The sequence below is a fragment of the Leuresthes tenuis genome, unplaced genomic scaffold (assembly GCF_036924035.1).
Source record: "Leuresthes tenuis unplaced genomic scaffold, fLeuTen1.0.hap1 SCAF_18, whole genome shotgun sequence".
Classification (NCBI taxonomy): Eukaryota; Metazoa; Chordata; class Actinopteri; order Atheriniformes; family Atherinopsidae; genus Leuresthes; species Leuresthes tenuis.
The window spans coordinates 28,009,234-28,032,960 of NW_027325372.1; the positions used below are offsets into that span (position 1 = coordinate 28,009,234).

At 42.3% G+C, this 23,727-nt stretch overlaps 4 non-coding genes across 4 annotated transcripts; all 4 read left to right on the forward strand.

Annotated features, from left to right (window-relative positions):
• The first annotated feature begins 16,308 nt into the window (after positions 1-16,308).
• Positions 16,309-16,422, forward strand: LOC140275734 (U5 spliceosomal RNA). Its single transcript, XR_011908453.1, has one exon. It is a non-coding gene; the product is annotated as a U5 spliceosomal RNA (small nuclear RNA).
• A 308-nt stretch (positions 16,423-16,730) lies between these two features.
• On the forward strand, positions 16,731-16,914 carry LOC140276044 (U2 spliceosomal RNA). The gene has a single exon (XR_011908734.1). It is a non-coding gene; the product is annotated as a U2 spliceosomal RNA (small nuclear RNA).
• A 2,185-nt stretch (positions 16,915-19,099) lies between these two features.
• LOC140275735 (U5 spliceosomal RNA) lies at positions 19,100-19,213 on the forward strand. Its single transcript, XR_011908454.1, has one exon. It is a non-coding gene; the product is annotated as a U5 spliceosomal RNA (small nuclear RNA).
• Positions 19,214-19,521: 308 nt separating this feature from the next.
• LOC140276078 (U2 spliceosomal RNA) lies at positions 19,522-19,705 on the forward strand. The gene has a single exon (XR_011908765.1). It is a non-coding gene; the product is annotated as a U2 spliceosomal RNA (small nuclear RNA).
• The last annotated feature ends 4,022 nt before the right edge of the window (positions 19,706-23,727 follow it).

Genomic DNA, 23,727 nt, shown 5'->3' on the forward strand with positions numbered 1-23,727 from the left:
GAAAAATGTGTTAGAAAAGGTAAGAATGCCGGTCCATACATCATCAAAAGCGAGAGAGGTTGTGTTCGGCTGCAAGTAGGTGTGACTGTTCGACTAAAGTTTGTAAAAAGTGGGTAAGACAAGGTGCGAATGCCTGACAATGTATGATCAAAAGCGGGAGCGGAGGTGTTCAGCTGCAAGAAGGTCTACATGTCCATCAATAATTGCTAGAAAACATGAAAGAAACTTTTCGAAAATCAAACCGCACATGATCATAAGTGGGATAGGAGGTGTTCAGCTGCATGGTGTGAATGTCCACCCATAATACCTGAAAAATGGGCAAAAAAAAGGTGTGAATGCCCAACCATACATCATCAAAAGCAGGAGTGGAAGTGTTTGGCTACAAGAAGGTGTGAACGTCCAACCAAAATATGTAAAAAGAAGTTAAGAAAAGGTTCGAATATCCAACCAAACATAATCAAAAGCGGGAGCAGAGCTGTTCGACTGCAAGTAGGTGTGAATGTCAGATCATAATTTGCAAAAAGCTGATGAGAAAGGGTGAGAATGCCCGACTATACACCATCAAATGCGGTAGCGGAGTTGTTCGGCTGTGAGTAGGTGTGAATCTCCAACCATAATTGCTGAAAAATGTGTTAGAAAAGGTAAAAATGCCGGTCCATACATCATCAAAAGCGAGAGGGGTTGTGTTCGGCTGCAAGTAGGTGTGAATGTCCAGCCATAATTACTCACAAACGGGTAAGAAAAGGTAGTATTGCCAGACCATATATGATCAAAATAGGGAGCGGAGGTGGTTCAGCTGCAAGAAGGTTTGAATGTCCGACTAAAGTTCAAATATATTAAAGAAAGCGGGAGGAGAGGTCTTCGGATGAGAGTGGTTGAAAATTTCCGACCATAATGTATAAAATGCGGTGAAAAAAAGGTGTGATAGAACACTAAAAGGTGGAGCGGAAGTGTTCGGCTGCAAGAAGGTGTGAATGTCCGACTATATTTGGTGAAAAGCAGGTGAAGCAAGGTCTGAATGCCAAACCTTACATCATCAAATGCGAGATCAGAGGTGTTTGGCTGCAAGAAGGCCATAGTTTGCCAAAAGCGGGTAAGGTGCGAAATTTGGGGCAGAGGTCTTCGGATGCAAGTGGGTGTGAATATCCAACCATACAAGTATGGTGGAGAGGAAGCTGTGAATAGCCTACCATAGTTGGTAAAAAGCGGGTAAGCAAAGGTTAAAATACCCGACTGTACACAATCAATAGCGGGAGCGGATGTGTTCGGCTACAAGAAGGTGTGAAAGTCCGACCATGGTTTGTAAAAAGCGGCTAAGAAAAGGTGCGAATGTCCGACAATGTATGATCAAAAGAGAGAGCGGAGGTTTTCGGATACAAGAAGGTTTGAATGTCCCACCATAGTTTGTAAAAAGCGGATAAGAAAAGGTTTGAATGCCCGACTATACACCATCAAAAGCGGGAGCAGAGGTGTTCCGCTGTAAGACGGTGTGAATGTCCGACCATAGTTGGCAAAAAGCGGGTAAGAAAAGGTTAAAATACCCGACTGTACACAATCAATAGCAGGAGCGGAGTTGTTCGGCTACAAGAAGGTGTGAACGTCCAACCAAAATATGTAAAAAGAAGTTAAGAAAAGGTTCGAATATCCAACCAAACATAATCAAAAGCGGGAGCAGAGCTGTTCGACTGCAAGTAGGTGTGAATGTCAGATCATAATTTGCAAAAAGCTGATGAGAAAGGGTGAGAATGCCCGACTATACACCATCAAATGCGGTAGCGGAGTTGTTCGGCTGTGAGTAGGTGTGAATCTCCAACCATAATTGCTGAAAAATGTGTTAGAAAAGGTAAAAATGCCGGTCCATACATCATCAAAAGCGAGAGGGGTTGTGTTCGGCTGCAAGTAGGTGTGAATGTCCAGCCATAATTACTCACAAACGGGTAAGAAAAGGTAGTATTGCCAGACCATATATGATCAAAATAGGGAGCGGAGGTGGTTCAGCTGCAAGAAGGTTTGAATGTCCGACTAAAGTTCAAATATATTAAAGAAAGCGGGAGGAGAGGTCTTCGGATGAGAGTGGTTGAAAATTTCCGACCATAATGTATAAAATGCGGTGAAAAAAAGGTGTGATAGAACACTAAAAGGTGGAGCGGAAGTGTTCGGCTGCAAGAAGGTGTGAATGTCCGACTATATTTGGTGAAAAGCAGGTGAAGCAAGGTCTGAATGCCAAACCTTACATCATCAAATGCGAGATCAGAGGTGTTTGGCTGCAAGAAGGCCATAGTTTGCCAAAAGCGGGTAAGGTGCGAAATTTGGGGCAGAGGTCTTCGGATGCAAGTGGGTGTGAATATCCAACCATACAAGTATGGTGGAGAGGAAGCTGTGAATAGCCTACCATAGTTGGTAAAAAGCGGGTAAGCAAAGGTTAAAATACCCGACTGTACACAATCAATAGCGGGAGCGGATGTGTTCGGCTACAAGAAGGTGTGAAAGTCCGACCATGGTTTGTAAAAAGCGGCTAAGAAAAGGTGCGAATGTCCGACAATGTATGATCAAAAGAGAGAGCGGAGGTTTTCGGATACAAGAAGGTTTGAATGTCCCACCATAGTTTGTAAAAAGCGGATAAGAAAAGGTTTGAATGCCCGACTATACACCATCAAAAGCGGGAGCAGAGGTGTTCCGCTGTAAGACGGTGTGAATGTCCGACCATAGTTGGCAAAAAGCGGGTAAGAAAAGGTTAAAATACCCGACTGTACACAATCAATAGCAGGAGCGGAGTTGTTCGGCTACAAGAAGGTGTGAAAGTCCGATCATGGTTTGTAAAAACCGGGAAGAAAAGGCTCGAAAGCCCGACTATACACCATCAAAAAGAAGGTTTGAATGTCCATCAATAATTGCTTTAAAACAAGAAAGTAAATTTTCGAATATCAAACCGTACATGATCATAAGCGGGAGAGGAGGTGTTCCGCTGTAAGACGGTGTGAATGTCCGACCATAGTTGGTAAAAAGCGGGTAAGAAAAGGTTAAAATACCCGACTGTACACAATCAATAGCGGGAGCGGAGTTGTTCGGCTACTAAAATGTGTGAAAGTCCGAACCTGGTTTGTAAAAAGCGGGTAAGAAAAGGTTCGAATGCCCGAACATACACCATCAAAAGAGGGAGCGGAGGTGTTCCGCTGTAAGACGGTGTGAATGTCCGATCATAGTTGGTAAAAAGCGGGTAAGAAAAGGTTAAAATACCCGACTGTACACAATCAAAAGAGGGAGCGGAGTTGTTCAGCTAAGAGAAGGTGTGAAAGTCCGACCATGGTTTGTAAAAAGCGGGAAGAAAAGGCTCGAAAGCCCGACTATACACCATCAAAAAGAAGGTTTGAATGTCCATCAATAATTGCTTTAAAACAAGAAAGTAAATTTTCGAATATCAAACCGTACATGATCATAAGCGGGAGAGGAGGTGTTCCGCTGTAAGACGGTGTGAATGTCCGACCATAGTTGGTAAAAAGCGGGTAAGAAAAGGTTAAAATACCCGACTGTACACAATCAATAGCGGGAGCGGAGTTGTTTGGCTACTAAAAGGTGTGAAAGTCCGACCCTGGTTTGTAAAAAGCGGGTAAGAAAAGGTTCGAATGCCCGAACATACACCATCAAAAGAGGGAGCGGAGGTGTTCCGCTGTAAGACGGTGTGAATGTCCGATCATAGTTGGTAAAAAGCGGGTAAGAAAAGGTTAAAATACCCGACTGTACACAATCAGAAGAGGGAGCGGAGTTGTTCAGCTAAGAGAAGGTGTGAACGTCCGACCAAAGTTTGTAAAAAAGCAGTTAAGAAAAGGTTCGAATATCTAACCAAACATAATCAAAAGCGGGAATAGAGCTGTTCGACTGCAAGTAGGTGTGAATGTCAGAGAATAATTTGCAAAAAGCTGATGAGAAAGGGTGAGAAATCCCGACTATACACCATCAAATGCGGTAGCGGAGTTGTTCGGCTGTGAGTAGGTGTGATTCTCCAACCATAATTGCTGAAAAATGTGTTAGAAAAGGTAAGAATGCCGGTTCATACATCATCAAAAGCGGGAGAGGTGGTGTTCGGCTGCAAGTAGGTGTGAATGTCCATTAATAATTGCTTTAAAACATGAAAGAAAATTTTCGAATATCAAACCTTACATGATCATTAGCGGGAGAGGAGGTGTTCAGCTGCAAGAAGATGTGAATATCCACCTATAATTACTGAAAAATGGGTAGGAAAAGATGCGAATGTCCAACCATAAATCATCAAATGCAGGAGTGGAGTTGTTCAGCTACAAGAAGGTATGAAAGTCCAACCATGGTTTGTAAAAAGCGGGTAAGAGAAGGTTCGAATACCCGAATATATACCATCAAAAGCGGAAGCGGGGGTGTTCAGCTGCAAGAAGGTGTGAACGTCCGACCAAAGTTTGTAAAAAGCAGTTAAGAAAAGGTTTGAATATCCAACCGAACATAATCAAAAGCGGGAGCAGAGCTGTTCGACTGCAAGTAGGTGTAAATGTCAGATCATAATTGCTGAAAAATGTGATAGAAAAGACTAGAATAACGGACAATACATCATCAAAAGCGGGAGAGGTGGTTTTTCGGCTGCAAGTAGGTGTGAATGTCCAGCCATAATTACTCACAAACGGGGGAAGAAAAGGTAGTATTTCCAGACCACACATGATCAAAACAGGGAATGGAGGTGGTTCAGCTGCAAGGTGTGAATGTCTGACTAAAGTTTGTAAAAACCTTGTAAGACAAGGGGCGAATGCCCGACAATGTATGATCAAAAGAGGGAACGGAGGTTTTCGGCTGCAAGGTCTGAATGTCCAACCATAATTTGTAAAAATCGGGGAAGAAAAGGCTTGAAAGCCCGACTATACACCATCAAAAGAGGGAGCAGAGGTGTTCAGGTGCAAGAAGGTCTGAATGTCCGACCAATAATTACTGAAAAATGGGTAAGAAAAGGTGCGAATGCCAAATCATACATCATCAAAAGCAGGAGCGGATGTGTTCGGCTACAAGAAGGTTTGAATGTCCACCCATAGTAAGTAATAGGTGGGTAAGAAAAGGCTCGAATGCCCGACTATACACCATCAAAAGCGGAAGCGGAGGTGTTCTGCTGGAAGACGGTGTGAACGTCCGACCAAAGTTTGTAAAAAGCAGTTAAGAAAATGTTCGAATATCCAACCAAACATAATCAAAAGCGGGAGCAGAGCTGCTCGACTTCAAGTAGGTGTGAATATCAGATCATAATTTGCAAAAAGCTGATGAGAAAGGGTGAGAATTCCCGACTATACACTATCAAATGTGGGAGCGGAGGTGTTCGTTTGTGAGTAGGTGTGAATGTCCGACCATAATTGCTGAAAAATGTGTTAGAAAAGGTAAGAAGGCCGGACCATATATCATCAAAAGCGGGAGAGGTTGTGTTCGGCTGCAAGAAGGTGTGAATGTCCAGCCAAATATTACTCACAAACGGGTAAGAAAAGGTACTATTGCCAGACCATATATGATCAAAACAGGGAGCGGAGGTGGTTCAGCTGCAAGAAGGTTTGAATGTCCGACTAAAGTTTGTAAAAAGCGGGTAAGACAAGGTGTGAATGCCCGACAATGTATGATCAAAAGAGGAGCGGAGGTTTTCGGCTGCAAGAAGGTCTGAATGTCCACCCATAATTACTGAAAAACGGGTAAGAAAAGGTGCGAAAGCCCAACCGCACATGATCATAAGTGGATGAGAAGGTGTTCGACTGCAAGTAGGTTTTAATGTAATCAATGTCTAGATAGATTTCAACAAAAAACAACGTTGTACTTTGCAGTAAAAGAAAGTGCACATCAAAAGTTTTAGGAATCCGAGAATAAGCTTATTTTCATGAGTTCTGCACGATTTCGGATTTTATGTATAAAATGAATTTCTTCACGCAAACTAAGTTAACACTGCTTTGTCCTTCATATGTACCCATTTCTACATATATTTCAAGCATAAACTTCCTCATATTACCCTGAATGAGAAAGAGCCACACTTGTGATTAAGCCATACCTCCCTTTTGAGGAGTTCTGCATGATTTGGGATTTTATCTATAAAATTAATTCCTTCACTCAAACTATGTTAAAACGGCTTTTACCTTCATATATATCAATGTCTCGATAGATTTAAACAAAAAAAACAACGTTGTACTTTGCAATAAAAGAAAGAGCAAATCAAAAGTTTTAGGAATCCGAGAATAAGCTTATTTTCATGAGTTCTGCACGATTTCGGATTTTATGTATAAAATGAATTCATTCACTCAAACCAAGTTAAAACTGCTTTTTCCTTCATATTTATCAATGTCTAGATCAACTTCAACAAAGAACAACATTGTATTTTGCAGTAGAAGAAAGAGCAAAACTGAAGGATCAGGAATCCGAAAATAAGCTTCTTTTCATACGTTCTGCATGATTTGGGATTTTATGTATAAAATGAATTCCTTCACTCAAACTAAGTTAACACTGCTTTGTCCTTCATATGTACCCATTTCTACATATATTTCAAGCATAAACTTCCTCATACTACCCTGAATGAGAAAGAACCACACTTGTGATTAAGCCATACGCCCCTTTTGAGGAGTTCTGCATGATTTGGGATTTTATCTATAAAATCAATTCCTTCACTCAAACTATGTTAAAACGGCTTTTACCTTCATATTTATCAATGTCTCGATAGATTTAAACAAAAAAAACAACGTTGTACTTTGCAGTAAAAAAAAGAGCTAATCAAAAGTTTTAGGAATCCGAGAATAAGCTTATTTATATGAGTTCTGCACGATTTCGGATTTTATGTATAAAATGAATTAATTCACTCAAACCAAGTTAAAACTGCTTTTTCCTTCATATTTATCAATGTCTAGATCGACTTCAACAAAGAACAACATTGTATTTTGCAGTAGAAGAAAGAGCAACACTGAAAGATCAGGAATCCGAGAATAAGCTTATTTTCTTATGGGCAAGTGGGAACTGCTTTGTCCTTCATATTTATCAATGTGTAGATGGATTTCAACTTCTTCTACTGCAAAGTCCAATGTTTTTCTTTGTTGAAGTCGATCTAGACATTGATGAATATGGAAGGACAAAGTAGTTTTAACTTGGTTTGAGCAAAGCAATTCATTTTATAGCAAAATCCGAAATCGTGCAGAACTCATGAAAGCAGGCTTATACTCGGATTCCTGAAACTTTAGATTTGCTCTTTCTTTTACTGCAAAGTACAACGTTGTTTTTTTGTTTAAATATTTCTAGACATGGTAAATATGAAGGACAAATCAGTTTTAACATAGTTTGAGTGAAGTAATGCATTTTATAAGCAAAATCCCAAATCATGCAGAACTCACGAAATGCTTTTTCTCGCTTTTCACTGCTTTTTACAAACTTTGGTCGGACGTTCACACCTTCTTGCATCCGAAAACCTCCGCTTCCGCTTTTGATGATGTATATTCGGGCATTTGAACCTTTTTTTACCCGCTTTTTACAAACCATTGTCGGACTTTCACACCTTCTTGCAGCCGAACACCACCTCTCCCGCTTTTGATGATGTATGGTCCAGTATTCTTACCTTTTCTAACACATTTTTCAGCAATTATGGTCGGACATTCACATCTACTCACAGCTGGACACCTCCGCTCCCGCTTTTGATCATAAAATGTCGGGACATCGCTCCTTGTCTTACCAGCTTTTTACAAACTTTAGTCGAACATTCACACCTTCTTGCAGCTGAACACCTCCGCTCCCGCTTTTGATGATGTATAGTCGGGCTTTCGAGCCTTTTCTTACCCGGTTTTTACAAATTATGGTTGGACATTCAGACCTTGCAGCCGAACACCTCCGCTCTCTCTTTTGATCATACATTGTTGGGCATTCGCACCTTGTCTTACCCGCTTTTTACAAACTATAGTCAGACATTAACACCTTGCAGCTGAACCTCCGCTCCCTGTTTTGATCATGTATGGTCTGGCAATACTACCTTTTCTTCCCCCGTTTGTGAGTAATTATGGCTGGACATTCACACCTACTTGCAGTCGAACAGCTCTGCTCCCGCTTTTGATTATGTTTGGTTGGATATTCGAACCTTTTCTTAACTGCTTTTTACAAACCATGGTCGGACTTTCACACCTTCTTGTAGCCGAACAACTCCGCTCCCGCTATTGATTGTGTACAGTCCGGTATTTTAACCTTTTCTTACCCGCTTTTTACCAACTATGGTCGGACATTCACACCGTCTTACAGCGGAACACCTCCGCTCCCGCTTTTGATGGTGTATGTTCGGGCATTCAAACCTTTTCTTACCCGCTTTTTCCAAACTATGGTCAGCTATTCACAGCTTCCTCTCCACCATACTTGTATGGTGGGATATTCACACCCACTTGCATCCGAAAACCTCCGCCCCAAATTTTGTTGATATTCAGTCGGACATTCGCACCTTACCCGCTTTTGGCAAACTATGGCCTTCTTGCAGCCTAACAACTCTGATCTTGCTTTTGATGATGTAAGGTTGGGCATTCAGACCTTGCTTCACCTGCTTTTCACCAAATATAGTCGGACATTCACACCTTCTTGCAGCCGAACACTTCCGCTCCACCTTTTAGTGTTCTATCACACCTTTTTTTTCACCGCATTTTATACATTATGGTTGGAAATTTTCAACCACTTTCATCCGAAGACCTCTCCTCCCGCTTTTGTTAATATATTTGAACTTTAGTTTGACATTCAAACCTTCTTGCAGCTGAACCACCTCCGCTCCCTGTTTTGATCATATATGGTCTGGCAATACTACCTTTTCTTACCCGTTTGTGAGTAATTATGGCTGGACATTCACACCTACTTGCAGCCGAACACAACCTCTCTCGCTTTTGATGATGTATGGACCGGCATTTTTACCTTTTCTAACACATTTTTCAGCAATTATGGTCGGAGATTCACACCTACTCACAGCCGAACAACTCCGCTCCCGCATTTGATGATGTATAGTCGGGCATTCTCACCCTTTCTCATCAGCTTTTTGCAAATTATGATCTGACATTCACACCTACTTGCAGTCGAACAGCTCTGCTCCCGCTTTTGATTATGTTTGGTTGGATATTCGAACCTTTTCTTAACTTCTTTTTACATATTTTGGTTGGACGTTCACACCTTCTTGTAGCCAAACACTTCCACTCCTGCTTTTGATGATGTATGGTTGGGCATTCACACCTTTTTTTTGCCCATTTTTCAGGAATTATGGGTGGACATTCACACCTTGCAGCTGAACACCTCCTATCCCACTTATGATCATGTGCGGTTTGATTTTCGAAAAGTTTCTTTCATGTTTTCTAGCAATTATTAATGGACATGTAGACCTTCTTGCAGCTGAACACCTCCGCTCCCGCTTTTGATCATACATTGTCAGGCATTCGCACCTTGTCTTACCCACTTTTTACAAACTTTAGTCGAACAGTCACACCTTTTTGCAGCCGAACACCACCTCTACCGCTTTTGATGATGTATGGTCCAGCATTCTTACCTTTTCCAACACATTCTTCAGCAATTATGGTCGGATATTCACACCTACTCAGAGCCGAACACCTCCGCTCCCGCAGTTGATGGTCTATAGTCGGGCATTCTACAGCGGAAAAGACTCATTCTTATGTTTGGTTAGATATTCAAACCTTTTCTTAACTGCTTTTTACAAACTTTGGTCGGACGTTCACAGTATCTTGCAGCCGAACACCTCCGCTTACGCTTTTGATGGTGTATATTCGGGCATACGAACCTTTTCTTACCCACTTTTTACAAACCAAGGTCGGACTTTCACACTTTCTCTTAGCTGAACAACTCCGCTCCCTCTTTTGATTGTGTACAGTCGGGTAATTTAACCTTTTCTTACCCGCTTTTTACCATCTATGGTCGGACATTCACACCGTCTTACAGCGGAACAACTCCGCTCCCTCTTTTGATGATGTATGGTTAGGCATTCGCACCTTTTCTTACCCATTTTTCAGTAATTATGGGTAGACATTCACACCTTCTTGCAGCTGAAATCCTCCTCTCCTGCTTATGATCATGTGCAGTTTGATATTTGAAAATTTTCTTTCATGTTTTCTAGCAATTATTGATGGACATTCAGACCGTCTTGAAGCTGAACACCTCCGCTCCCACTTTTGATGGTGTATAGTCGGGCTTTCGAGCCTTTTCTTCCCCGGTTTTTACAAATTATGGTTGGACATTCAGACCTTCTTGCAGCCGAAAACCTCCACTCCCTCTTTTGATCATACATTGTCGGGCATTCGCACCTTTTCTTACCCGCTTTTTACAAACCATGGTCGGACTTTCACACCTTCTTGTAGCCGAACAACTCTGCTCCCGCTATTGATTGTGTACAGTCGGGTATTTTAACCTTTTCTTACCCGCTTTTTACCAACTATTGTTGGACATTCACACCGTCTTACAGCGGAACACCTCCGCTCCCTCTTTTGATGGTGTATGTTCGGGCACTCAAACCTTTTCTTACCCGCTTTTTACAAACTATGGTCAGACATTAAAACCTTCTTGTAGCCGAACACATCCACTCCTGCTTTTGATGATGGGTATTCAAACCTACTTGTTGCCCGATTTTCATTAATTATGGGTGGACATACACACCTTGTCGCAGCCAAACACCTCCGCTCCCTGTTTTGATCATGTATGATTGGACATTCGCACCTTTTCTCACCCGCTTTTTACTATGGTCGGCCATTCACAGCTTCCTCTCCACCATACTTGTATGGTGGGATATTCACACCCACTTGCATCCGAAGACATCCGCCCCCACTTTTGTTGATATTTAGTCGGTCATTCGCAGCTTACCCGCTTTTGGCAAACTATGGCCTTCTTGCAGCCAAACACCTCTGATCTCGTTTTTGATGATGTAAGGTTGGGCATTCAGACCTTGCTTCACCTGCTTTTCACCAAATATAGTCGAACAGTCACACCTTCTTGCAGCCGAACACTTCTGCTCTACCTTTTAGTGTTCTATGGGGTATTCACACCTTTTTTTTCACCGCATTTTATTGATTATGGTTGGAAATTCTCACCCACTCTTATCCGAAGACCTCTCCTCCTGCTTTTGTTAATATATAGTCGAGCATTCAAACCTTTTCTTACCCGCTTTTTACAAATTATGGTCGAACATTCACACCTACTTGCAGCCGAACACCTCCGCTCCCGCTTTTGATGGTGTATAGTCGGGCTTTCGAGCCTTTTCTTCCCCGGTTTTTACAAATTATGGTTGTACATTCAGACCTTGCAGCCGAAAACATCCGCTCCCTCATTTGGTCATACATTGTCAGGCATTCGCACCTTGTCTTACCCGCTTTTTATAAACTTTAGTCAGACATTCACACCTTGCAGCTGAACCACCTCCGCTCCCTGTTTTGATAATGTATGGTCTGGCAATACTACCTTTTCTTACCAGTTTGTGAGTAATTATGGCTGGACATTCACACCTACTTGCAGCCGAACACCACTTTTGCCGCTTTTGATGATGTATGGTCCGGCATTCTTGTCTTTTCTAACACATTTTTCAGCAATTATGGTTTGACATTCACACCTACTCACAGCCGAACACTTCCGCTCCCGCATTTGATGGTGTATAGTCGGGCATTCTCACCCTTTCTCATCAGCTTTTTGCAAATTATGATCTGACATTCACACCTACTTGCAGTCGAACAGCTCTGCTCCCGCTTTTGATTATGTTTGGTTGGATATTCGAAACTTTTCTTCACTGCTTTTTACAAACTTTGGTCGGACGTTCACACCTTCTCTCAGCCGAACACCTCCGCTTCCGCTATTGATTGTGTACAGTCGGGTATTTTAACCTTTTCTTACCCGCTTTTTACCAACTATTGTTGTACATTCACACCGTCTTACAGCGGAACACCTCCGCTCCCTCTTTTGATGGTGTATGTTCGGGCATTCGAACCTTTTCTTACCGGCATTTTACGAACTATGGTCGGACATTCAAACCTTCTTTTAGCCGAACACATCCACTCCTGCTTTTGATGATGTATGGTTGAGCATTCGCACCTTTTCTTACCCATTTTTTACAAACTATGGTCGGAAATTCACACCTTCTTGCAGCTGAACACCTCCTCTCCCGCTTATGATGATGTGTGGTTTGATATTCGAAAATTTTCTTTCATGTTTTCTAGCTATTATTGATGGACATTCAGACCTTCTTGCAGCTGAACACCTCCGCTCCCGCTTTTGATGATGTATAGTCGGGCTTTCGAGCCTTTTCTTCCCCGGTTTTTACAAAATTATTGTTGGACATTCAGACCTTCTTGCAGCCGAAAACCTCCGCTCCCTCTTTTGATCATACATTGTCGGGCATTCGCACCTTCTCTTACCCGCTTTTTACAAACCACGGTCGGACTTTCACACCTTTTAGTAGCCGAACAACTCCGCTCCCGCTATTTATTGTGTACAGTCGGGTATTTTCACCTTTTCTTACCCGCTTTTTACCAACTATGGTCAGACATTCACACCTTCTTACAGTGGAACACCTCCGCTCCCTCTTTTGATGGTGTATGTTCGGGCATTCGAACCTTTTCTTACCCGCTTTTTACAAACTATGGTCGGACATTAAAACCTTCTTGTAGCCAAACACATCCACTCCTGCTTTTGATGATGTATGGTTGGGCATTCGTACCTTTTCTTACCCATTTTGCAGTAATTATGGGTGGACATTCACACCTTTTTGCATTTTAACACCTCCTCTCCCGCTTATGATCATGTGCGGTTTGATATTCGAAAATTCTCTTCCATGTTTTCTAGCAATTATTGATGGACATTCAGACCTTCTTGCAGCTGAACACCTCCGCTCTAGCTGTTGATGGTGTATAGTCGGGCTTTCGAGCCTTTTCTTCCCAGATTTTTACAAATTATGGATGGACATTCAGACCTTCTTTCAGCCGAAAACCTCCACTCCCTCTTTTGATCATACATTGTCGGGCATTCGCACCTTTTCTTACCCGCTTTTTACAATTCATGGTCGGACTTTCACACCTTTTAGTAGCGGAACAACTCTGCTCCCGCTATTGATTGTGTACAATAGGGTATTTTAACCTTTTCTTACCTGCTTTTTGCCAATTATGGTTGGACATTCACACCTTCTTACAGCGGAACACCTCCGCTCCCTCCTTTGATGGTGTATGTTCGGGCATTCAAACCTTTTCTTACCCGCTTTTTACAAACTATGGTCAGACATTCAAACCTTCTTGTAGCCGAACACATCCACTCCTGCTTTTGATGATGGGTATTCAAACCTACTTGTTGCCCGCTTTTCATTAATTATGGGTGGACATACACACCTTGTCGCAGCCAAACACCTCCGCTCCCTGTTAGGATCATGTATGGTTGGGCATTCGTACCTTTTCTTACCCATTTTGCAGTAATTATGGGTGGACATTCACACCTTCTTGCATTTGAACACCTCCTCTCCCGCTTATGATCATGTGCGGTTTGATATTCGAAAATTCTCTTCCATGTTTTCTAGCAATTATTGATGGACATTCAGACCTTCTTGCAGCTGAACACCTCCGCTCCAGCTGTTGATGGTGTATAGTCGGGCTTTCGAGCCTTTTCTTCCCAGATTTGAATGCCCAGACAATCATACATTGTCGGGCATTCGCACCTTTTCTTACCCGCTTTTTACAAACCATGGTCGGACTTTCACACCTTTTAGTAGCGGAACAACTCTGCTCCCGCTATTGATTGTGTACAATCGGGTATTTTAACCTTTTCTTACCTGCTTTTTGCCAACTATGGTCGGACATTCACACCTTCTTACAGCGGAACACCTCCGCTCCCTCCTTTGATGGTGTATGTTCGGGCATTCAAACCTTTTCTTACCCGCTTTTTACAAACTATGGTCAGACATTCACACCTTCTTGCAGCCGAACACTTCCGCTCTACCTTTTAGTGTTCTATGGGGTATTCACACCTTTTTTTTCACCGCATTTTATAGATTATGGTTGTAAATTCTCACCCACTCTTATCCGAAGACCTCTCCTCCTGCTTTGGTTAATATATAGTCGGGCATTCGAACCTTTTCTTACCCGCTTTTTACAAATTATGGTCGAACATTCACACCTACTTGCAGCCGAACACCTCCGCTCCCGCTTTTGATGGTGTATAGTCGGGCTTTCGAGCCTTTTCTTCCCCGGTTTTTACAAATTATGGTTGGACATTCAGACCTTGCAGTCGAAAACCTCCGCTCCCTCTTTTGATCATACATTGTCAGTCATTCGCACCTACTTGCAGCCGAATACTTCCGCTCCACCTTTTAGTGATGTATGGTTGGCATTTGCACCTTTTCTTACCCTTTCTTACCCTACTGATTGCTTAAGATTAAGTTGTTTTTTCTCAAACTACAACATTTTTTTAATTGTTGAAACTTGATTTGAAGTGGATAAATAAGGAGGACAAACAGTTTTAAGTCAGGCTGATAGAAGGAATTCATTTTATAGCAAAATCTGTATTTCGTCATATGTCGAGAGATGCTTATTGCTGAAGAAGTACAAAGTACAACGTTGTTTATCGTTGAAACTTGATTAGACATGAATAAATATGAAGGACAAAGCAGTCTTAACTTGGTTAGAGTTAAGGAATTCGTTTTATAGGAGAATCCGAATTCGTGCATAACTCGTAAAATAGAGCTTATTTTCGGATTCCTGAAGAATGAGTCTGGTTCTTTCTCATAATACAAAGTTTGTTGTTTATTGTTGAAACTTCATCAGAAGTGAAGAAATAAATGAATGCCTATCAACAAATGTGGGATCTAAACTCTAGTGCTTCCTCTAAAATAATTTCCTTTCTCAATTCAGAAATGTGTGTGTGTAAGTCACAACACCCGTGACACCAAAACGGCTTTCTTTTCTCTCTTTTCTCTACACTCTGCACTGTGAGCACACACACCAAATCAGAAAGGCTTTTTTCTCTCTTTTCTACATTATGGACTGTGGGGACACAAAACCGCTCTCTCTTTTTTTTTTTGATTGTGTGCCAGGGCGTTGTCTCACGTATTAGATTATGTTTACGATACGAATGGGTTTATCAGTCACATCAGAATCCATACATACTGATCCTCCCGTAATAAAATGGTCGGATCTTATCAAACACACTTTGTTTCTTGTGACAATCAAGTCAGCGAAACAGCGTATACACGTCAAGACACTGAATCAAGTTTGCCACAAGAACTCATAAGTTTGGCAGTATTGCTCTGCCGTCAGCAATCATACACCCATTTTATTTTCGTGAGACATGTGCAGGCACCTGTTCATCTACTGTTCTATCACTATGAATTAGTTTATCTATTATTAATAAGGATACTTCTACAACTACTATCAAAGTATGTCCAGACTTCTTATGTTGTCAGTTGCTATATATGAATAAGTGGGTAGCTACTGACAAGCATTAAGCATGTCACACAGCCCAAACATATAACATTTCAGGACACACCACACAGTTAACAACCACAGTGAAGTGTCAAAGCCCAAACATGTAACATTCAACAGTACACTTACACAACACATTCAAATCAAACAGTCAGACAACATACAAGAACATATACCCCAGCCGGCATTGCTCCCTGCCTATTTTCCTACAGCTCACTATGTGTGCGCACACCTTTATTCACAAACTCTTCAACTTATACTCTTTTACCAAAGCTGCTACAGCTCGATTGGCCGAATACCCTTAGATCCTATTTCGGTGAATTTGACATCTGCCTTACATGTAACAGATTAGCGGTTTAGCAGTTTTAATTTAGTTTGAGTGAAGGAATTCATTTTATAGCAAAATCCGAAATCGTGAAGAACTCATGAAAGTAAGCTTATTCTCGGATTCCTGAAACTTTAGATTTGCTCTTTCTTTTACTGCAAAGTACAACGTTGTTTTTTTTTTGTTTAAATCTTTCTAGACATGGTAAATATGAAGGACAAAGCATTTTTAACATAGTTTGAGTGAAGGAATTCATTTTATAGATAAAATCCCAAGAGTCTGCTGAGAAAAGAGAGTGAATGCGAAGTAGACTTTAACACGGCTCTGGGAGCGAGCCGAGTGTGGGCTGACCGGGAGAATTGCTTGAAAGAAACGCGACACCGAATGAGCGGTCAGAACAAAGCCTCAATACGGTGTTCCCGTGGTGTTTTTGTTGCTGCCTTGTCGATTGCACAGGGGCAAGCGTTTCAACCAAGCAACGCTCACCATGGGGAAGGTGGCTATGGCAACTAGCCTGATGCCCTGCTCCCGCAGTGACGGATAATCGTACTCTGGTTTCTCTTCATAACATACAAGTCTTTCGCCTTTTACTAAAGACTTTCGTGGAGAGCAGCACTAATGAGTTGTTTCTATTTTTGGCAGGCTTTACCTTTGCGGGTGAAGCCCTTTCTGTCTGTGCAAAAGAAATCTTGTTACTGTGCAGAGTGACTTCTCTGAGTAGAGTCGCCTTACTTGTTGCGATTGTGCCGATGTTCGAAGCTGGAGTTTAAAGTTGTTGCTTGAATGGTGCTTGCTGGAGCATGCGGGAGTGCAAAGTTATACCATTTAAAAGGGCTGAAGAGTGCTCAGTGCAGCGGGTGGGCGGAGGTGCAACGTGACACTCTGGCCACCTATGGCCATAAAAAGAACACTGCTACAAGTGCGCATTGTGCCAGCAAGGGCCCTCGGACCTGAAACAGTGGACAGTTATCGCTTCTCGGCCTTTTGGCTAAGATCAAGTGTAGTATCTGTTCTTATCAGTTTAATATGTCCTCTATACGAGGACTACATATTAAATGGATTTTTAAGAATAGGAGTTGAAAAAGAAGCTTGCTCCGTTCACTCCAAGCATCGACCCGGTACTGCAGTGCCGCTGGGAACGGTGCGCTCTTCTCTGCTCTTGTGAAAAAGCAAACAGCGGTGCAGGATGGAAGTTTCAGGGAGCCCAAGATGAAACTTTCTTTTAATCTGCTGAGAAAAGAGAGTGAATGCGAAGTAGACTTTAACACAGCTCTGGGAGCGAGCCGAGTGTGGGCTAACCGGGAGAATTGCTTGAAAGAAACGCGACACCGAATGAGTGGTCAGAACAAAGCCTCAATACGGTGTTCCCGTGGTGTTTGTGGCTGCCTTGTCTTTTGCACAGAGTAAAAGACAAGGCAGCCATCGAATAGGGCCCGATTGTTCCTACTTGGTCAGCCGAGGAGCAAGGGGGGGGAGCAAGCGTCTCAACCAAGCAAATCTCACCAAGTAGGAACAATCGGGCCCTATTCGATGGCTGCAACACCTGAAAGAGATATTGATGCGAGACCCGATCAAAAGCTTTTTCAAAGTCTAAATTTAAGATGACAAGCCGGGTGTTTCTGTCTCTAGCGTAATCAATGATGTCTCGAATCAGTACGAGGCTGTCGGTGAGTTGTCTCTCTGAGATGGCACAAGCCTGGTCTGGGTGAATTACCTCCTCTAAAACAGAGGACATCCGTGTCGTTAAAACCTTGCTAAAAAGTTTACAGTCAAAGTTTAAAAGTGTGATTGGCCTCCAATTCTTTAGGTCAGTCTTATCATTTTTATCAGAAGTGAAGAAATAAATGAATGCCTATCAACAAATGTGGGATCTAAACTCTAGTGCTTCCTCTAAAATAATTTCCTTTCACAATTTAGAAATGTGACAACACCCGTGACACCAAAACGGCTTTCTTTTCTCTACACTCTGCACTATGAGCACACACACCAAATCAGAAAGGCTTTTTTCTCTCTTTTCTACATTATGGACTGTGGGGACACAAAACCGCTCTCTCTTTTTTTTTTTGATTGTGTGCCAGGGCGTTGTCTCACGTATTAGATTATGCTTACGATACGAATGGGTTTATCAGTCACTTCAGAATCCATACATACTGATCCTCCCGTAATAAAATGGTCGGATCTTATCAAACACACTTTGTTTCTTGTGACAATCAAGTCAGCGAAACAGCGTATACACGTCAAGACACTGAATCAAGTTTGCCACAAGAACTCATAAGTTTGGCAGTATTGCTCTGCCGTCAGCAATCATACACCCATTTTATTTTCGTGAGACATGTGCAGGCACCTGTTCATCTACTGTTCTATCACTATGAATTAGTTTATCTATTATTAATAAGGATACTTCTACAACTACTATCAAAGTATGTCCAGACTTCTTATGTTGTCAGTTGCTATATATGAATAAGTGGGTAGCTACTGACAAGCATTAAGCATGTCACACAGCCCAAACATATAACATTTCAGGACACACCACACAGTTAACAACCACAGTGAAGTGTCAAAGCCCAAACATGTAACATTCAACAGGACACTTACACAACACATTCAAATCAAACAGTCAGACAACATACAAGAACATATACCCCAGCCGGCATTGCTCCCTGCCTATTTTCCTACAGCTCACTATGTGTGCGCACACCTTTATTCACAAACTCTTCAACTTATACTCTTTTACCAAAGCTGCTACAGCTCGATTGGCCGAATACCCTTAGATCCTATTTCGGTGAATTTGACATCTGCCTTACATGTAACAGATTAGCGGTTTAGCAGTTTTAATTTAGTTTGAGTGAAGGAATTCATTTTATAGCAAAATCCGAAATCGTGAAGAACTCATGAAAGTAAGCTTATTCTCGGATTCCTGAAACTTTAGATTTGCTCTTTCTTTTACTGCCAAGTACAACGTTGTTTTTTTTTTGTTTAAATCTTTCTAGACATGGTAAATATGAAGGACAAAGCAGTTTTAACATAGTTTGAGTGAAGGAATTCATTTTATAGATAAAATCCCAAGAGTCTGCTGAGAAAAGAGAGTGAATGCGAAGTAGACTTTAACACGGCTCTGGGAGCGAGCCGAGTGTGGGCTAACCAGGAGAATTGCTTGAAAGAAACGCGACACCGAATGAGCGGTCAGAACAAAGCCTCAATACGGTGTTCCCGTGGTGTTTTTGTTGCTGCCTTGTCGATTGCACAGGGGCAAGCGTTTCAACCAAGCAACGCTCACCATGGGGAAGGTGGCTATGGCAACTAGCCTGATGCCCTGCTCCCGCAGTGACGGATAATCGTACTCTGGTTTCTCTTCATAACATACAAGTCTTTCGCCTTTTACTAAAGACTTTCGTGGAGAGCAGCACTAATGAGTTGTTTCTATTTTTGGCAGGCTTTACCTTTGCGGGTGAAGCCCTTTCTGTCTGTGCAAAAGAAATCTTGTTACTGTGCAGAGTGACTTCTCTGAGTAGAGTCGCCTTACTTGTTGCGATTGTGCCGATGTTCGAAGCTGGAGTGCAAAGTTGTTGCTTGAATGGTGCTTGCTGGAGCATGCGGGAGTGCAAAGTTATACCATTTAAAAGGGCTGAAGAGTGCTCAGTGCAGCGGGTGGGCGGAGGTGCAACGTGACACTCTGGCCACCTATGGCCATAAAAAGAACACTGCTACAAGTGCGCATTGTGCCAGCAAGGGCCCTCGGACCTGAAACAGTGGACAGTTATCGCTTCTCGGCCTTTTGGCTAAGATCAAGTGTAGTATCTGTTCTTATCAGTTTAATATGTCCTCTATACGAGGACAACATATTAAATGGATTTTTAAGAATAGGAGTTGAAAAAGAAGCTTGCTCCGTTCACTCCAAGCCTCGACCCGGTACTGCAGTGCCGCTGGGAACGGTGCGCTCTCCTCTGCTCTTGTGAAAAAGCAAACAGCGGTGCAGGATGGAAGTTTCAGGGAGCCCAAGATGAAATTTTCTTTTAATCTGCTGAGAAAAGAGAGTGAATGCGAAGTGGACTTTAACACGGCTCTGGGAGCGAGCCGAGTGCGGGCTAACCGGGAGAATTGCTTGAAAGAAACGCGACACCGAATGAGTGGTCAGAACAAAGCCTCAATACGGTGTTCCCGTGGTGTTTGTGGCTGCCTTGTCTTTTTCACAGAGTAAAAGACAAGGCAGCCATCGAATAGATTGTTTCTACTTGGTCAGCCGAGGAGCAGGGGGGGGGGGCAAGCGTCTCAACCAAGCAAAGCTCACCAAGTAGGAACAATCGGGCCCTTTTCGATGGCTGCAACACCTGAAAGAGATATTGATGCGAGACCCGATCAAATGCTTTTTCAAAGTCTAAATTTAAGATGACAAGCCGGGTGTTTCTGTCTCTAGCGTAATCAATGATGTCTCGAATCAGTACGAGGCTGTCGGTGAGTTGTCTCCCTGAGATGGCACAAGCTTGGTCTGGGTGAATTACCTCCTCTAAAACAGAGGACATCCGTGTCGCTAAAACCTTGCTAAAAAGTTTACAGTCAAAGTTTAAAAGTGTGATTGGCCTCCAATTCTTTAGGTCAGTCTTATCATTTTTTTTATAAAGTAGAGTCACTATTCCCACTCTAAAACTGTCAGGCAGTCGGTCGAGTTTTTCAAAATCTTTAAAAACATCTAAAATGTCTGATGATAAAAGGTCCCAATAGGTCAGATAGAATTCTGCAGGAAGCCCGTCTAAACCCGGAGCTCGACTTCTCTTAAAACCTGTTAGGCATTTTTTTAACTCTAAAGCAGTAAAATTCTGTGTCAAGTGTGCATTCTCTTTTACGGTTTTGTCAACGAATTTTAAGATTTCTGCCGATGTTTCCAAGTGCACTGGTTTCTCTTTGTACATGTTACTATAAAAGGTATGTACAGTTTCAATCATCTCTTGTGTGGATTTTGTTAAAAACCCATCTTCTCTTTTTAGATTTTGATTACATTCCTTTTTATTTATAACTTTCTTTCTTTTTCACCTTCCTCAATTTCCTGCTCCCTGCTTCTTACAAAAATTCCTTTACTCTTTATTTCTGCTAAAACTGACATTTCCTTTTTGACATCTTTGATTTCTTCTTTAAAGTCTATGCCACACTGATTTAGTTTAAAGTAGCGCTGTAAGCGTTTATGTAGTCCCATCATACATCTATTCTCTTTCCTTTTTTTACGTTTACCTTGCTGTTTAAAAAAAGTCTGGGTCGTTTCCTTCACCATTTCCCACCATTGTGCATGTGTTTCGTAGAGGTCTTGAAGGGTCTGCCACTCTTTATAACATTCCCTGTACTGACTGACTATGATTTCATCCTCCAACAGGGAACAGTTGAGTTTCCACAGACCACTTCCTACCGTCACACCAGAAGGGGGTGAAAGGGTGCAGGAGAGCATAAGGTGGTCTGAAAAGAAAACAGGGGTTAATCTAACATCAGTGGGTGGGCAATCTCTAGTAAAGAAATAATCAATGCGAGAGGCTCTGGTGCCATCATGACTAAACCAGGTGAAGCCCTCCTCTCTGGGATGCATGGTTTTAAAACAGTCAGTAAGCTTAAAATCCCTGCATATGCCCTGAAGTAAAATCGAAGTCTTATCCACTTTAAAATCTACCCCTGCTCTTTTTCTATCTTTCCTGCTCAAGATACAGTTAAAATCCCCTCCTACAACTAAAGGTACTTGCCCTAGCATGTAAAGCTGTATATCTTCTAAAAGGTCATACCTTTCATTTTTTCCATTGAAACCATAAATATTTAAGAGGTTAAAGTCTTGCCCCATAAAATTCAAGTGTGCTAAAAGTGCCCGTCCGTCTCTCACCACTGTGCTACCTTTCACCAGAACATGCGGATTTTTAATTAGAATGGCCACACCATCATTTTTATTTTGATTTGAGCCACTCCATATCGATAAATGGGGCCACATTTCCTCCCATTGTCTATGGTTTTTTAAAAAAGGTAGTCCACATTCTTGTATTAAAAACACATCTGATTTAATGGAGTCTAAGAAGGATAAAATACTCTGGGCTCTTGTCTTTGATTTCACACTTCTCACATTTAGTGTTGAGAAGGTGAGAACCATTAAAAGCATAAAGGAAAGTAGGTATGTCATTTTCGTTTTTCTAAGTTATCAAAACAAATTACACACAGGTTATTTCTTGGGAAACTAGCTCTTCCTTCATTTCTTTAGGTGAAAAGTGAGTAGGGTGATCTATATTTCCTTTTCGGACTCTCGGTGTTGGCCTCTGACGCAATGTTGCATTTAACTTTGAGTCCCTGGGGGTTGATCGCAGAGCTGAAGTTAAAAAGGAGACCTCATTTCGTGAGTCGGAGGGGAAGACTCTAGGTTCTTCCACTGAAGAACTGTCTGAAAGGGACCTAACCCTTCCCCTCTTCTCTGATACCACTGGGGAATCAGAGGCTCAGATGCCGTCCTCTTCGGCTGTTGACCTTCGGGGAGGTGAGTATCTTGAGACGCTGTGTCGCTCAGCCTACTTTATTGGCTGAGCGACACAGCCAATAAAGTAGGCGCACATATTTTTTCACTTCTTCTCATAGTCATTGTCAGGCCCCGAAGAAATGTGTGATGTGCAGTGCAAATCAGTAGGTTGCATGAAATCAGAAAGGGGTGAAACTAACGCTTTTGCTTCTTCCACTAGTTGTTGTGAAAAAGGAGAGCTGGGAAGTTTCCACTCATAAGCATATGTAAGTGCCGATGAATCAAACTGCACTGCTGTGAAAACTTTGTCAGGCTGTAACATAACCTTAACACCCTCTGGTGTAGAAGTTAAAATAATGCCTAATTTACACATGAGATCACAGCCCATCAGGTTAATGGGACACAACTCTGATAACAAAAATGAGTGTTTGAAGGAGAGCTCATCGGGAGTGACAACACGCAATGGGCATTGTCATTTTCTCCTTCACAACCTGGCCTGAGGCAGACATACAGTAAACGTGGTTTCCACTTAACTTTGGAGGACAATCAAACTCCCCTGGCGTCACTACTGATGAACATAAGTTCCTATATTCTGAAAGAAATATCTTTGCTCTAGGACGGAAATAGCATGCAAAACTTTACTACGTGAATCACAGTCAGCAAGCGTTTCATCACTCTTCAGCTGTGGACAGTCCTTCTTCCAGTGTCCAGTCTGGCCACAGTAAAAACAAATATTCGGATCATAGCTCTGGCGTGGCCCATTTCGACCTCCTCTCCCACACGTCCACGTCTTCAACTTCGGCCTCGTCCTCTTTTTACACCAACTGCGTAATACATGGTCATGGCTGCCAAATGCAGCTCCTTTTCACACTTGTCCCTTTTGGTTGTCTTACGCGTCTCAACTTGGTTATGAGCATGGCAAACATATCGCGAACGTCAGCCAAACGAGGACCCTCACACCATCCCAATGTTCTTTACTTCAGTGGCGACATCTGGCATGAGGCCTTTAATTATTGCATTGCATGCAATACTCTCCCATGGTCCTGATTCATTACCCAAATCCCTTGGTCTCTGATGACCGCTGTGCTTGCTGACTTCCTCAAGGATGCGGTGTACAAAATCATCAGTCCCTTCACCGGGTTTCTGTTTGCAGGTGTAAATGTGGGACATATTGATTTTGGTTGGAAATATAGTGGTGATGGCTTGACACAGTCTTTGGATGGCTGCTTCATATTGAGCGTTATCATTATGTCCTCGTTCACTGTTGGTAGGTCGCAAATCCAGTTGTAGCATACTGGCCTCTATTTTGCAGAGGTCGGTCGGTTTGAACTTTTTTGCCAATATGCGACGCAATTCAACCCCAGTCGGGCAGATTGTGCGCAGAAATCTCGCAACTCGTCAGCAAAATGGGGTCCAGAAATCTCTGGATCTGGTAAGCATTGTTATGCTTCCATGATGTCAGTCTCAGTCCAGGGTCGATAAACCAGTAATGG